We start from the raw sequence: 14,932 nt of genomic DNA, 5'->3' as shown, positions 1-14,932 counted from the left end.
CAGTCTGCTCTTCCCTGGGTATGTTACATTGACAGAGTGGGGTTAGTCTGCTCTTCCCTGGGCGTGTTACATTGACAGAGTGGGGTCAGTCTGCTCTTCGCTGGGAGGTTTACATTGACTGAGTGGGGTCAGTCTGCTCATCCCAGGGTCGGTTACATTGACTGAGTGGGGTCAGTCTGCTCTTCGCTGGGAGGGTTACTTTGACTGAGTGGGGTCAGTCTGCTCTTCCCTGGGTATGTTACATTGACAGAGTGGGGTCAGTCTGCTCTTGCCTGAGGGTGTTACATTGACAGAGTGGGGTCAGTCTGCTCTTCAGTGGGTGTGTTACATTGACTGAGTGGGGTCAGTCTGCTCTTCCCTGGGTGTGTCACATTGTCAGATTAGAGTCAGTCTGCTCTTCCCTGGGTGTCTTACATTGACAGAGTGGGGTCAGTCTGCTCTTCCCTGGGCGTGTTACATTGACAGAGTGGGGTCAGTCTGCTCTTGCCTGACGGTGTTACATTGACAGAGTGGGGTCAGTCTACTCTTCCTTGGGTGGGTTTCATTCACAGAGTGGGGTCAGTCTGCTCTTCCCTGGGTGTGTTACATTGACAGAGTGAGGTCAGTCTGCTCTTCCCTGTGTGTGTTACATTGACAGAGTGGGGTCAGTCTGCTCTTCCCTCGGTGTCTCTCATTGACAGAGTTGGGTCAGTCTGCTCTTCCCTGGGTGTGTTACATTGACAGAGTGGGGTCAGTCTGCTCTTCCCTGGTATTTTACATTGACAGAGTGAGTTCATTCTGCGCTTCCCTGGTTTGGTTACGTTAACAGTGTTGGGTCAGTCTGCTCTTCCCTGGGTGTGTTACATTGACAGAGTGGGGTCAGTCTGCTCTTCCCTGGGTGTGTTACATTGACAGTGTGGGGTCAGTCTGCTCTTCCCTGTGTGTGTTACATTGACAGAGTGGGGTCAGTCTGCTCTTCCCTGTGTGTGTTACATTGACAGAGTGGGGTCAGTCTGCTCTTGCCTGAGGGTGTTACATTGACAGAGTGGGGTCAGACTGCTCTTCAGTGGGTGTGTTACATTGACTGAGTGGGGTCAGTCTGCTCTTCCCTGGGTGTGTCACATTGTCAGATTAGCGTCAGTCTGCTCTTCCCTGGGTGTGTTACATTGACAGAGTGGGGTCAGTCTACTCTTCCTTGGGTGGGTTACATTGACAGAGTGGGGTCAGTCTGCTCTTCCCTGGGTGTGTTACATTGACAGAGTGAGGTCAGTCTGCTCTTCCCTGGGTGTGTTACATTGACAGAGTGGGGACAGTCGGCTCTTCCCTGGGTCTGTTACATTGACAGAGTTTGGTCAGTCTGCTGTTCCCTTGGTGTCTTACATTGACAGAGTGGGTTCAGTCTGCTCTTCCCTGGGTGTGTTACATTGACCGAGTGGGGACAGTCTGCTATTCCCTGGCTGTGTTACATTGACAGAGTTGGGTCAGTCTGCTCTTCCCTGGGTGTGTGACATTGACAGAGTGGGGTCAGTCTGCTCTTCCCTGGGTGTGTTACATTGACAGAGTTGGGTCAGTCTGCTCTTCCCTGGGTGTGTTACATTGACAGAGTGGGGTCAGTCTGCTCTTCCCTGGGTGTGTTATATTGACAGTGTGGGGTCAGTCTGCTCTTCCCTGTGTGTGTTACATTGACAGAGTGGGGTCAGTCTGCTCTTCCCTGGGTGTGTAACAATGACAGAGTTTTGTCAGTCTGCTCTTCCCTGGGTGTGCTACATTGTCAGTTTAGAGTCAGTCTGCTCTTCCCTGGGTGTGTTACATTGACAGAGTGGGGTCTGTCTCCTCTTCCCTGGGTGTGTTACATTGACAGAGTGAGGTCAGTCTGCTCTTCCCTGGGTGGGTTACATTGACAGAGTGGGGTCAGTCTGCTCTTCCCTGGGTGTGTTACATTGACAGAGTGAGGTCAGTCTGCTCTTCCCTGGGTGTGTTACATTGACAGAGTGGGGACAGTCTGCTCTTCCCTGGGTCTGTTACATTGACAAAGTGTGGTCAGTCTGCTCTTCCCTTGGTGTGTTACATTGACAGAGTGGGGTCAGTCTGCTCTTCCCTGGGTGGGGTATATTGACAGAGTGGGGTCAGTCTGCTCTTCCCTGGGTGGGTTACATTGACAGAGTTGGGTCAGTCTGCTCTTCCCTGGGTGTGTTACATTGACAGAGTGGGGTCAGTCTGCTCTTCCCTGGGTGTGTTACATTGACCGAGTGGGGACAGTCTGCTATTCCCTGGCTGTGTTACATTGACAGAGTTGGGTCAGTCTGCTCTTCCCTGGGTGTGTGACATTGACAGAGTGGGGTCAGTCTGCTCTTCCCTGGGTGTGTTACATTGACAGAGTTGGGTCAGTCTGCTCTTCCCTGGGTGTGTTACATTGACAGAGTGGGGTCAGTCTGCTCTTCCCTGGGTGTGTTATATTGACTGTGTGGGGTCAGTCTGCTCTTCCCTGTGTGTGTTACATTGACAGAGTGGGGTCAGTCTGCTCTTCCCTGGGTGTGTAACAATGACAGAGTTTTGTCAGTCTGCTCTTCCCTGGGTGTGTTACATTGTCAGAATAGAGTCAGTCTGCTCTTCCCTGGGTGTGTTACATTGACAGAGTGGGGTCTGTCTGCTCTTCCCTTTGTGTGTTACATTGACAGAGTGAGGTCAGTCTGCTCTTCCCTGGGTGTGTTACATTGACAGAGTGGGGTCAGTTTGCTCTTCCCTGTGTGTGTTACATTGACAGAGTGGGGTCAGTCTGCTCTTCCCTGGGTGTGTTACATTGACAGAGTGGGATCAGTCTGCTCATCCATGGGTGTGTTACATTGACAGATTGGGGTCAGTCTGCTCTTCCCTGAGTGTGTTACATTGACACATTGGGGTCAGTGGGATCTTCCCTGGTTGTGTTACATTGACAGAGTGGGGTCAGTCTGCTCTTCCCTGTGCGTGTTACATTGACAGATTGGGGTCAGTCTGCTCTTCCCTGAGTGTGTTACATTGACACATTGGGGTCAGTGGGATCTTCCCTGGTTGTGTTACATTGACAGAGCGGGGTCAGTCTGCTCTTCCCTGAGTGTGTTACATTGACACAGTGGGTTCAGCCTGCTCTTCCCTAGGTGTGTTACATTGACAGAGTTGGGTCAGTCTACTCTTCCCTGGGTGTGTTACATTGACAGAGTGATGTCAGTCTGCTCTTGCCTAGGTGTGTTACTTTGAGAGTGTGGGATCAGTCTGCTCTTCCCTTGGTGTGATACATTGACAGAGTGAGGTCAGTCTGCTCTTTCCTGGGTGTGTTCCATTGACAGAGTGGGATCTATTTGCTGCTCCCTGGGAGGGTTACATTGACCGAGTGGTGTCAGTCTGCTCTTCCCTGAGTGTGTTGCATTGACACAGTGGGGTCAGTCTGCTCTTCCCTGGGTGTGTTACATTGACACAGTGGGGTCAGTCTGCTCTTCCCTGGGTGTGTTACATTGACAGAGTGGGGTCAGTCTGCTCTTCCCTAGGTGTGTTACATGGACAGAGTAGGGTCAGTCTGCTCATCCCTAGGTGGGTTACATTGACAGAGTGGGGTCAGTCTGCTTTTCCCTAGGGGTGTTACATGGACAGAGTGGGGTCAGTCTGCTCATCCCTGGGTGGGTTACTTTGACAGAGTGAGTTCATTCTGCGCTTCCCTGGTTTGGTTACGTTAACAGAGTTGGGTCAGTCTGCTCTTCCCTGGGTGTGTTACATTGACAGAGTGGGGTCAGTCTGCTCTTCCCTGGGTGTGTTACATTGACAGAGTGGGGTCAGTCTGCTCTTCCCTGGGTGTGTTACATTGACAGATTGGGGTCAGTCTGCTCTTCGCTGGGAGGGTTACATTGACTGAGTGGGGTCAGTCTGCTCTTCCCTGGGCATGTTACATTGACAGAGTGGGGTCAGTCTGCTCTTGCCTGGGTGTGTTACATTGACAGAGTGGGGTGAGTCAGCTCTTCCCTGGGCGTGTTAAATTGACAGAGTGCGGTGAGTCAGCTCTTCCCTGGGCGTGTTAAATTGACAGAGTGGGGTCAGTCTGCTCTTGACTGAGGGTGTTACATTGACAGAGTGGGGTCAGTCTGCTCTTCAGTGGGTGTGTTACATTGACTGAGTGGGGTCAGTGTGCTCTTCCCTGGGTGTGTCACATTGTCAGATTAGAGTAGTCTGCTCTTCCCTGGGTGTGTTACATTGACAGAGTGGGGTCAGTCTACTCTTCCTTGGGTGGGTTACATTGACAGAGTGGGGTCAGTCTGCTCTTCCCTGGGTGTGTTACATTGACAGAGTGAGGTCAGTCTGCTCGTCCCTGGGTGTGTTACATTGACAGAGTGGGGACAGTCTGCTCTTCCCTGGGTGTGTTACATTGACAGAGTGTGGTCAGTCTGCTCTTCCCTTGGTGTGTTACGTTGACAGAGTGGGGTCAGTCTGCTCTTCCCTTGGTCTGTTACATTGACAGAGTGGGGTCAGTCTGCTCTTCCCTGGGTGGGGTATATTGACAGAGTGGGGTCAGTCTGCTCTTCCCTGTGTGTGTTACATTGACAGAGTCGGGTCAGTCTGCTCTTCCCTCGGTGTGTTACATTGACAGAGTGGGGTCAGTCTTCTCTTCCCTGGGTGTGTTACATTGACAGAGGGGTGTCAGTCTGCTCTTCCCTGGGTGGGTTTCATTGACAGAGTTGGGTCAGTCTGCTCTTCCCTGGGTGGTTTACATTGACTGAGTGGGGTCAGTCTGCTCTTCGCTGGGAGGGTTACATTGACTGAGTGGGGTCAGTCTGCTCTTCCCTGGGTATGTTACATTGACAGAGTGGCGTCAGTCTGCTCTTCCCTGGCTGTGTTACATTGACAGAGTGGTGTAAGTCTGCTCTTCCCTGGGCGTGTTACATTGACAGAGAGTGGTCAGTCAGCTCTTGCCTGAGGGTGTTACATTGACAGAGTGGGGTCAGTCTGCTCTTCAGTGGGTGTGTTACATTGACTGAGTGGGGTCAGTCTGCTCTTCCCTGGGTGTGTCACATTGTCAGATTATAGTCAGTCTGCTCTTCCCTGGGTGTGTTACATTGACAGTGTGGGGTCAGTCTACTCTTCCTTGGGTGGGTTACATTGACAGAGTGGGGTCAGTCTGCTCTTCCCTGGGTGTCTCACATTGACAGAGTTGGGTCAGTCTGCTCTTCCCTTGGTGTGTTACATTGACAGAGTGGGGTCAGTCTACTCTTCCCTGGGTGTGTTACATTGACAGAGTGAGTTCATTCTGCGCTTCCCTGGTTGGGTTACGTTAACAGAGTTGGGTCTGTCTGCTCTTCCCTGGGTGTGTTAAATTGACAGAGTGGGGTCAGTCTGCTCTTCCCTGGGTGTGTTACATTGACAGACTGGGGTCAGTCTGCTCTTCCCTGGGAGGGTTACATTGACTGAGTGGGGTCAGTTTGCTCTTCCCTGGGTGTGTTACATTGTCAGATTAGAGTCAGTCTGGTCTTCCCTGGGTGTGTTACATTTACAGAGTGGGGTCAGTCTGCACTTGCCAGGGTGTGTTGCATTGACAGAGTGGGGTCAGTCTGCTCTTCCCTGTGTGTGTTACATTGACAGAGTGGGGTCAGTCTGCTCTTCCCTGAGTGTATTACATTGACACAGTGGGGTCAGTGGGATCTTCCCTGGTTGTGTTACATTGACAGAGTGATGTCAGTCTGCTCTTGCCTTGGTGTGTTACTTTGAGAGAGTGGGGTCAGTCTGCTCTTCCCTGGGTGTGTTACATTGACAGAGTGAGGTCAGTCTGCTCTTTCCTGTGTGTGTTACATTGACAGAGTGGGGTCTGTTTGCTCTTCCCTGGGAGGGTTACATTGACCGAGTGGGGTCAGTCTGCTCTTCCCTGAGTGTGTTACATTGACACAGTGGGGTCAGTCTGCTCTTCCCTGGGTGTGTTACATTGACACAGTGGGGTCAGTCTGCTCTTCCCTGTGTGTGTTACATTGACAGAGTCGTTCAGTCTGCTCTATCCTGGGTGTGTTACATTGACAGAGTGTGGTCAGTCTGCTCTTTCCAGGGTGGGTTACATTGTCAGAGTGGGGTCAGTCTGCACTTGCCTGAGTGTGTTACATTGACACAGTGGGGTCAGTCTGCTCTTCCCTGGGTGTGTTACATTGACACAGTGGGGTCAGTCTGCTCTTCCCTGGGTGTGTTACATTGACAGAGTGGGGTCAGTCTGCTCTTCCCTAGGTGTGTTACATGGACAGAGTGGGGTCAGTCTGCTCATCCCTAGGTGGGTTACATTGACAGAGTGGGGTCAGTCTGCTCTTCCCTAGGTGTGTTACATTGACAGAGTGGGGTCAGTCTGCTCTTGCCTGGGTGTGTTACATTGACAGAGTGGGGTCAGTCTGCTCTTGCCTGAGGGTGTTTCATTGACAGAGTGGGGTCAGTCTGCTCTTCAGTGGGTGTGTTACATTGACTGAGTGGGGTCAGTCTGCTCTTCCCTGGGTGTGTCACATTGTCAGATTAGAGTAGTCTGCTCTTCCCTGGGTGTGTTACATTGACAGAGTGGGGTCAGTCTGCTCGTCCCTGGGTGTGTTACATTGACAGAGTGGGGACAGTCTGCTCTTCCCTGGGTGTGTTACATTGACAGAGTGTGGTCAGTCTGCTCTTCCCTTGGTGTGTTACATTGACAGAGTGGGGTCAGTTTGCTCTTCCCTTGGTCTGTTACGTTGACAGAGTGGGGTCAGTCTGCTCTTCCCTGGGTGGGGTACATTGACAGAGTGGGGTCAGTCTGCTCTTCCCTGTGTGTGTTACATTGACAGTGTCGGGTCAGTCTGCTCTTCCCTAGGTGTGTTACATGGACAGAGTGGGGTCAGTCTTCTCTTCCCTGGGTGTGTTACATTGACAGAGGGGTGTCAGTCTGCTCTTCCCTGGGTGGGTTACATTGACAGAGTTGGGTCAGTCTGCTCTTCCCTGGGTGGTTTACATTGACTGAGTGGGGTCAGTCTGCTCTTCGCTGGGAGGGTTACATTGACTGAGTGGGGTCAGTCTGCTCTTCCCTGGGTATGTTACATTGACAGAGTGGGGTCAGTCTGCTCTTCCCTGGCTGTGTTACATTGACAGAGTGGGGACAGTCTGCTCTTCCCTGCGTGTGTTACATTGACAGAGTGTGGTCAGTCTGCTCTTCCCTTGGTGTGTTACGTTGACAGAGTGGGGTCAGTCTGCTCTTCCCTTGGTCTGTTACATTGACAGAGTGGGGTCAGTCTGCTCTTCACTGGGTGGGGTATATTGACAGAGTGGGGTCAGTCTGCTCTTCCCTGTGTGTGTTACATTGACAGAGTCGGGTCAGTCTGCTCTTCCCTCGGTGTGTTACATTGACAGAGTGGGGTCAGTCTTCTCTTCCCTGGGAGTGTTACATTGACAGAGGGGTGTCAGTCTACTCTTCCTTGGGTGGGTTACATTCACAGAGTGGGGTCAGTCTGCTCTTCCCTGGGTGTGTTACATTGACAGAGTGAGGTCAGTCTGCTCTTCCCTGGGTGTGTTACATTGACAGAGTGGGGTCAGTCTGCTCTTCCCTCGGTGTCTCACATTGACAGAGTTGGGTCAGTCTGCTCTTCCCTGGGTGTGTTACATTGACAGAGTGGGGTCAGTCTGCTCTTCCCTGGGTGTGTTACATTGACAGAGTGAGTTCATTCTGCGCTTCCCTGGTTTGGTTACGTTAACAGAGTTGGGTCAGTCTGCTCTTCCCTGCGTGTGTTACATTGACAGAGTGGGGTCAGTCTGCTCTTCCCTGGATGTGTCACATTGTCAGATTAGAGTCAGTCTGCTCTTCCCTGGGTGGGTTACATTGACAGAGTGGGGTCAGTCTACTCTTCCTTGGGTGGGTTACATTGACAGAGTGGGGTCAGTCTGCTCTTCCCTGGGTGTGTTACATTGACAGAGTGAGGTCAGTCTGCTCTTCCCTGGGTGTGTTAAATTGACAGAGTGGGGACAGTCTGCTCTTCCCTGGGTCTGTTACATTGACAGAGTGTAGTCAGTCTGCTCTTCCCTTGGTGTGTTACATTGACAGAGTGGGGTCAGTCTGCTCTTCCCTGGGTGGGGTATATTGACAGAGTGGGGTCAGTCTGCTCTTCCCTGGGTGGGTTACATTGACAGAGTTGGGTCAGTCTGCTCTTCCCTGGGTGTGTTACATTGACAGAGTGGGGTCAGTCTGCTCTTCCCTGGGTGTGTTACATTGACCGAGTGGGGACAGTCTGCTATTCCCTGGCTGTGTTACATTGACAGAGTTGGGTCAGTCTGCTCTTCCCTGGGTGTGTGACATTGACAGAGTGGGGTCAGTCTGCTCTTCCCTGGGTGTGTTACATTGACAGAGTTGGGTCAGTCTGCTCTTCCCTGGGTGTGTTACATTGACAGAGTGGGGTCAGTCTGCTCTTCCCTGGGTGTGTTATATTGACTGTGTGGGGTCAGTCTGCTCTTCCCTGTGTGTGTTACATTGACAGAGTGGGGTCAGTCTGCTCTTCCCTGGGTGTGGAACAATGACAGAGTTTTGTCAGTCTGCTCTTCCCTGGGTGTGTTACATTGTCAGAATAGAGTCAGTCTGCTCTTCCCTGGGTGTGTTACATTGACAGAGTGGTGTCAGTCTGCACTTGCCAGGGTGTGTTACATTGACAGAGTGGGGTCAGTCTGCTCTTCCCTGGGTGTGTTACATTGACAGAGTGGGGTCAGTCTGCTCTTCCCTGAGTGTGTTACAGTGACACAGTGGGGTCAGTGGGATCTTCCCTGGTTGTGTTACATTGACAGAGTGGGGTCAGTCTGCTCTTCCCTGAGTGTGTTACATTGACACAGTGGGGTCAGTGGGATCTTCCCTGGGTGTGTTACATTGAGAGAGTGGGGTCAGTCTGCTCTTCAGTGGGTGTGTGATATTGACTAAGTGGGTTCAGTCTGCTCTTCCCTGGGTGTGTTACATTGACAGAGTGCGGTCAGTCTACTCTTCCTTGGGTGGGTTACATTGACAGTTTGGGGTCAGTCTGCTCTTCCCTGGGTGTCTCACATTGACAGAGTTGGGTCAGTCTGCTCTTCCCTGGGTGTGTTACATTGACAGAGTGGGGAAGGTCTGCTCTTCCCTGGGTGTGTTACATTGACAGAGTGGGGTCAGTGTGCTCTTCCCTGGGTGTGTTACATTGACATAGTGAGTTCATTCTGCGCTTCCCTGGTTGTGTTACGTTAACAGAGTTGGGTCAGTCTGCTCTTCCCTGGGTGTGTTACATTGACAGAGTGGGGTCAGTCTTCTCTTCTCTGGGTGTGTTACATTGACAGACTGGGGTCAGTCTGCTCTTCGCTGGGAGGGTTACATTGACTGAGTGGGGTCAGTCTGCTCTTCCCGGGTGTGTTACATTGACATATTAGAGTCAGTCTGCTCTTCCCTGGGTGTGTTTCATTGTCAGATTAGAGTCAGTCTGCTCTTCCCTGGGTGTGTTACATTGACAGAGTGGGGTCAGTCTGCTCTTCCCTGAGTGTGTTACATTGACAGAGTGCGATCAGTCTGCTCTTCCCTGGGTGTGTTACATTGACATAGTGAGTTCATTCTGCGCTTCCCTGGTTGTGTTACGTTAACAGAGTTGGGTCAGTCTGCTCTTCCCTGTTTGTGTTAATTTGACAGAGTGGGTTCAGTCTGCTCTTCCCTGCGTGTGTTACATTGACAGAGTGGGGTCAGTCTGATCTTCCTTGGGTGTGTTACATTGACAGAGTGGGGTCAGTCTGCTCTTCCCTAGGTGTGTTACATTATCAGAGTGAGGTCTGTCTGCTCATCCCTTTTTGTGTGTGTTACATTGCCATAGTGAGGTAGGTCTGCTCATCCCTGTGTGTGTTACATTGCCAATGTGAGGTCGGTCTGCTGTTGCCTGGGGGTGTTACAATGACAGAGTTTTGTCAGTCTGCTCTTCCCTGGGTGTGTTACATTGTCAGAATAGAGTCAGTCTGCTCTTCCCTGGGTGTGTTACATTAACAGAGTGGTGTCAGTCTGCACTTGCCAGGGTGTGTTACATTGACAGAGTGGGGTCAGTCTGCTCTTCCCTGGGTGTGTTACATTGACAGAGTGGGGTCAGTCTGCTCTTCCCTGAGTGTGTTACATTGACACAGTGGGGTCAGTGGGATCTTCCCTGGTTGTGTTACATTGACAGAGTGGGGTCAGTCTGCTCTTCCCTGAGTGTGTTACATTGACACAGTGGGGTCAGTGGGATCTTCCCTGGGTGTGTTACATTGACAGAGTGGGGTCAGTCTGCTCTTCAGTGGGTGTGTGATATTGACTAAGTGGGTTCAGTCTGCTCTTCCCTGGGTGTGTTACATTGACAGAGTGCGGTCAGTCTACTCTTCCTTGGGTGGGTTACATTGACAGTTTGGGGTCAGTCTGCTCTTCCCTGGGTGTCTCACATTGACAGAGTTGGGTCAGTCTGCTCTTCCCTGGGTGTGTTACATTGACAGAGTGGGGTAAGTCTGCTCTTCCCTGGGTGTGTTACATTGACAGAGTGGGGTCAGTGTGCTCTTCCCTGGGTGTGTTACATTGACATAGTGAGTTCATTCTGCGCTTCCCTGGTTGTGTTACGTTAACAGAGTTGGGTCAGTCTGCTCTTCCCTGGGTGTGTTACATTGACAGAGTGGGGTCAGTCTGCTCTTCTCTGGGTGTGTTACATTGACAGACTGGGGTCAGTCTGCTCTTCGCTGGGAGGGTTACATTGACTGAGTGGGGTCAGTCTGCTCTTCCCGGGTGTGTTACATTGACATATTAGAGTCAGTCTGCTCTTCCCTGGGTGTGTTTCATTGTCAGATTAGAGTCAGTCTGCTCTTCCCTGGGTGTGTTACATTTACAGAGTGGGGTCAGTCTGCACTTGCCAGGGTGTGTTACATTGACAGAGTGGGGTCAGTCTGCTCTTCCCTGTGTGTGTTACATTGACAGAGTGGGGTCAGTCTGCTCTTCCCTGGGTGTGTTACATTTACAGAGTGGGGTCAGTCTGCACTTGCCAGGGTGTGTTACATTGACATATTAGAGTCAGTCTGCTCTTCCCTGGGTGTGTTTCATTGTCAGATTAGAGTCAGTCTGCTCTTCCCTGGGTGTGTTACATTTACAGAGTGGGGTCAGTCTGCACTTGCCAGGGTGTGTTACATTGACAGAGTGGGGTCAGTCTGCTCTTCCCTGTGTGTGTTACATTGACAGAGTGGGGTCAGTCTGCTCTTCCCTGAGTGTGTTACATTGACAGAGTGCGATCAGTCTGCTCTTCCCTGGGTGTGTTACATTGACATAGTGAGTTCATTCTGCGCTTCCCTGGTTGTGTTACGTTAACAGAGTTGGGTCAGTCTGCTCTTCCCTGTTTGTGTTAATTTGACAGAGTGCGTTCAGTCTGCTCTTCCCTGCGTGTGTTACATTGACAGAGTGGGGTCAGTCTGATCTTCCTTGGGTGTGTTACATTGACAGAGTGGGGTCAGTCTGCTCTTCCCTAGGTGTGTTACATTATCAGAGTGAGGTCTGTCTGCTCATCCCTTTTTGTGTGTGTTACATTGCCATAGTGAGGTAGGTCTGCTCATCCCTGTGTGTGTTACATTGCCAAAGTGAGGTCGGTCTGCTGTTGCCTGGGGGTGTTACATTGACAGAGTGGTGTCAGTCTGCTCTTCCCTGGGTGTCTCACATTGACAGAGTTGGGTCTGTCTGCTCTTCCCTGGGTGTGTTACATTGACAGAGTGGTGTCAGTCTGCTCTTCCCTAGGTGTGTTACATTGACAGAGTGGGGTCAGTCTGCTCTTCCCTGGGTGCTTTACATTGACAGCGTGAGGTCATTCTGCGATTTTTGGTTGGGTTACATGAACAGAGTTGGGTCAGTCTGCTCTTCCCTGGGTGTGTTACATTGACAGAGTGAGTTCATTCTGCGCTTCCCTGGGTGTGTTACATTGACAGTGTGGAGTCAGTCTGCTCTTCCCTGGGTGTGTTACATTGACAGAGTTGGGTCTGTCTGGTCTTCCCTGGGTGTGTTACATTGACAGAGTGGTGCCAGTCTCCTCTTCCCTAGGTGTGTTACATTGACAGAGTAGAGTCAGTCTGCTCTTCCCTGGGTGTGTTACGTTGACAGAGTGTGGTCAGTCTGCTATTCCCTGGGTGTGTGACATTGACAGAGTGGGGTCAGTCTGCTCATCCCTGGGTGGGTTACATTGACAGAGTGGCCTCAGTCTGCTCTTCCCTGGGTGTGTTACATTTACAGAGTGAGGTCATTCTGCGATTCCCTGGGTGTGTTACATTGACAGTGTGGAGTCAGTCTGCTCTTCCCTGGGTGTGTTACATTGACAGAGTGGTGCCAGTCTCCTCTTCTCTAGGTGTGTTACATTGACAGAGTGTGGTCAGTCTGCTATTCCCTGGGTGTGTTACATTGACAGAGTGTGGTCAATCTGCTCTTCCCTGGGTGTGTTACATTGACAGAGTGGGGTCAGTCTGCTCATCCCTGGGTGGGTTACATTGACAGAGTGGGGTCAGTCTGCTCTTCCCTGGGTGTGTTACATTGACAGAGTGAGGTCATTCTGCGATTCCCTGGTTGGGTTACATGAACAGAGTTGGGTCAGTCTGCTCTTCCCTGGGTGTGTTACATTGACAGAGTGGGGTCAGTCTGCTCTTCCTTGGGTGGGTTACTTTGACAGAGTGATGTCAGTCGGATCTACCCTGGGTGAGTTACATTGACCGAGTGGTGTCAGTCTGCTATTCCCTGAGTGTGTTACATTGACAGAGTGAGGTCAGTCTGCTCTTCCCTTGGTTTTTTACATTGACAGAGTGAGGTCAGTCTGCTCTTCGCTGGGTGTGTTCCATTGACAGAGTGGGGTCTGTTTGCTCTTCCCTGGGAGGGTTACATTGACCGAGTGGGGTCAGTCTTCTCTTCCCTGAGTGTGTTACATTGACAGAGTAGCGTCAATCTGCACTTCCCTGGGTGTGTTACATTGACACAGTGGGGTCAGCCTGCTCTTTCCTGGGTGTGTTACATTGTCAGAGTGGGGTCAGTCTGCTCTTGCCTGAGTGTGTTACATTGACACAGTGGGTTCAGCCTGCTCTTCCCTAGGTATGTTACATTGACAGAGTGGGGTCAGTCTGCTCTTCCCTGGGTGTGTTACATTGACAGAGTGATGTCAGTCTGCTCTTGCCTAGGTGTGTTACTTTGAGAGAGTGGGGTCAGTCTGCTCTTCCCTTGGTGTGTTACATTGACAGAGTGAGGTCAGTCTGCTCTTTCCTGGGTGTGTTCCATTGACAGAGTGGGGTCTGTTTGCTCATCCCTGGGTGGGTTACATTGACAGAGTTGGGTCAGTCTGCTCTTCCCTGGGTGCTTTACATTGACAGCGTGAGGTCATTCTGCGATTTTTGGTTGGGTTACATGAACAGAGTTGGGTCAGTCTGCTCTTCCCTGGGTGTGTTACTTTGAGAGAGTTGGGTCAGTCTGCTCTTCCCTGGGTGTTTTACATTGACAGAGTGGGGTCAGTCTGCTCTTCCCTGGGTGTCTCACATTGACAGAGTTGGGTCAGTCTGCTCTTCCCTGGGTATGTTACATTGACAGAGTGGGGTCAGTCTGCTCTTCTCTGGGTGTGTTACATTGACAGACTGGGGTCAGTCTGCTCTTCCCTGGGAGGGTTACATTGACTGAGTGGGGTCAGTCGGCTCTTCCCTTGGTGTGTTACATTGACAGATTAGAGTCAGTCTGCTCTTCCCTGGGTGTGTTACATTGTCAGATTAGAGTCAGTCTGCTCTTCCCTGGGTGTGTTACATTTACAGAGTGGGGTCAGTCTGCACTTGCCAGGGTGTGTTACATTGACAGAGTGGGGTCAGTCTGCTCTTCCCTCTGTGTGTTACATTGACAGAGTGGGGTCAGTCTGCTCTTCCCTGAGTGTGTTACATTGACACAGTGGGGTCAGTGGGATCTTCCCTGGTTCTGTTACATGGACAGAGTGGGGTCAGTCTGCTCTTCCCTGAGTGTGTTACATTGACACAGTGGGGTCAGTGGGATCTTCCCTGGGTGTGTTACATTGACAGAGTGGGGTCAGTCTGCTCTTCCCTGGGTGGGGTACATTGACAGAGTGGGGTCAGTCTGCTCTTCCCTGTGTGTGTTACATTGACAGAGTCGGGTCAGTCTGCTCTTCCCTAGGTGTGTTACATTGACAGAGTGGGGTCAGTCTTCTCTTCCCTGGGTGTGTTACATTGACAGAGGGGTGTCAGTCTGCTCTTCCCTGGGCGGGTTACATTGACAGAGTTGGGTCAGTCTGCTCTTCCCTGGGTGGTTTACATTGACTGAGTGGGGTCAGTCTGCTCTTCGCTGGGAGGGTTACATTGACTGAGTGGGGTCAGTCTGCTCTTCCCTGGGTATGTTACATTGGCAGAGTGGGGTCAGTCTGCTCTTCCCTGGCTGTGTTACATTGACAGAGTGGGGTAAGTCTGCTCTTCCCTGGGCGTGTTACATTGACAGAGAGTGGTCAGTCTGCTCTTGCCTGAGGGTGTTACATTGACAGAGTGGGGTCAGTCTGCTCTTCAGTGGGTGTGTTACATTGACTGAGTGGGGTCAGTCTGCTCTTCCCTGGGTGTGTCACATTGTCAGATTAGAGTCAGTCTGCTCTTCCCTGGGTGTGTTACATTGACAGTGTGGGGTCAGTCTACTCTTCCTTGGGTGTGTTACATTGACAGAGTGGGGTCAGTCTGCTCTTCCCTGGGTGTGTTACATTGACAGAGTGAGGTCAGTCTGCTCTTCCCTGTGTGTGTTATATTGACAGAGTGGGGTCACTCTGCTCTTCCCTGGGTGTCTCACATTGACAGAGTTGGGTCAGTCTGCTCTTCCCTGGGTGTGTTACATTGACAGAGTGGGGTCAGTCTACTCTTCCTTGGGTGTGTTACATTGACAGAGTGGGGTCAGTCTGCTCTTCCCTGGGTGTGTTACATTGACAGAGTGGGGTCATTCTGCTCT

The sequence above is a fragment of the Chiloscyllium punctatum genome, chromosome 23 (genome assembly GCF_047496795.1).
Source record: "Chiloscyllium punctatum isolate Juve2018m chromosome 23, sChiPun1.3, whole genome shotgun sequence".
Lineage (NCBI taxonomy): Eukaryota > Metazoa > Chordata > Chondrichthyes > Orectolobiformes > Hemiscylliidae > Chiloscyllium > Chiloscyllium punctatum.
The sequence above is the reverse complement of the archived record's forward strand: the minus strand, read 5'-3'. Positions refer to the sequence as shown.